The following is a 2,057-nucleotide window of genomic DNA, read 5'->3' on the forward strand; positions in this document are numbered from 1 at the left end:
GTAATATTGCTGCCGAATACTCGACGAATCTTTCGGGTGTCCACATCATATTCGTGACAATACTATAGCCGAAAAAAAAATACCGTTATTAATAAAACGGTATTTTTAAAGAAAAAAATTATTTTCGATAATAAACTTATTACTATATTAAAACCCGATTTATAATAGAGTACTTTAATAATTAAAATAAAAAAGGCTAAAGACTTTAAATAAATTATTTTATTTACTCCGAAAGTTATACCGTTACTAATATTACTTTTATTACTTAAAGCTTTAAACGTAAAAAACTTTTTTAACGTTAAAAAGGTAAAGGATATACAGTCCGAAGTACCTATCCTACTAAACTATAATTAAGCGCCTTATACTATTAACTTTTTTATTATAAAAAAGTTTACTTCTTTTGCGAGGCTAATAGGAGGGAAGGAGGGTAAGGTTATAGGGGGGCCTAATAATAATTAAGCCGATAATAAGTTACTAAATTTAAATATAGAAAGTTTAATCGAAGACTTTAATAACGATTTCGAGTTTAATATAAATTATATAGAGGAAGCGGTAGTTTCTCCGCCGGCTTAAGAGCGGCTTCGTAAAATAATAATAAAAAATTAAAGATTAAACTTCTATAAAAAGCTATAATAAAGTAAATACCCTTATTAAGGTTTTTTTATAGTATATTTCGATAACCTATAATTACGTAAAGTAATAACCTATACTTTATTTATAATTAAAATCGATTACTTTTTATAAATTATTAATAAGTCCTATATATTTAAGAATTACCGGTAAGTAAGGAAATTCGAGAATTATTATAAATATTAATTATTTACTATAAAGGAGTAGGACGCTGGCTTATTAAAAAAAAATGTTTACGAATTAATAAATACGCCGAAAGGCTATAACGTTTTACCGAATAAATAAGTATATAATAAAAAAATAAACCTTTAAATTAATAAAGTAAAGGCTAAAGTAAAGTAAGTAATATATAATAACTTTAATAAGGACTTTTAGGCTATATAAAACGTTTACGTTACTATTATAAATAGTATAGTAATTAAATACTTTTAAACTATTATAATTATAAATAATTAGGAATACCTTTAATATAATTTTAAAATAATATTTTTTAACGTTAAAATCCTTAATACTATATAGTACTATATACGATTATTAAATAGTTTAAATAAACTATTAAGTAAAATATATTAATTTAAAAAAATATTCTACGGTTTAAAAAAGTTATTTATTTATTAATACGAAATAATAAAATTTATAATAATTAAATTAAACTTTAATACCTTTTTATTAAACTTTTATTTATTCCGTTATAAAAAAATAAATATTTTAATAGTTTTATATATAAATAACCTATTTATATTAATACCTATAATAAAAATTATTAAAAATATTATTATTAAACTAAAAAGTAAGTATAATATTAAAAAATTAAGCGAGCCGAAAAGGTTTTTAAGTTTTAATATCGTAAAGAACCGCGGAAAGAGATAGGTTTATCTATCCTAGGTAGCTTATATTAATACTTTATTCGAGAAATTCGGTTATAAAAATATAGCCGGCGTAGTTACATTATAGTTAACTGTTAAAATACAGCACTTATTTGTGGATTTTACAGTATGTTCTTTCTCGTGGCTTACAGCACTCAAAGGCTTCAAGCCACAGCGCCCATAACGCCCACAGCGGTCACAAAGAATTACAAAGTTTTTATACAAGCCACTATAGCTAACTAAACCGGTAAAAGTTGTGGGGATTAATAAAGAGGAAAAAAAGGTTTTGGATACCTATAAAAGGCTCCCCTCCCAATATATTTAGAATAGTCTTTTTCTTTCTTAAGTTTAAGTCAAACAATCAAAATCAATATACTAATTTACTACACTTTTGTAGAGCATAGTTCCCTATACTTGCCTTCTTTCGGTACTACCTTACACCGTCGTACCTCGCAGTTTAAGAACCCCAAAGTCTTTAAGTAATTACTTCCGACCTACCTAGAAGGTATATAACTAGCTTACCGATAATATATTTTAATAGGTTATAAGCCCGGACTTATA

The sequence above is a fragment of the Podospora anserina genome, chromosome 3 (genome assembly GCF_000226545.1).
Source record: "Podospora anserina S mat+ genomic DNA chromosome 3, supercontig 1".
NCBI lineage: Eukaryota > Fungi > Ascomycota > Sordariomycetes > Sordariales > Podosporaceae > Podospora > Podospora anserina.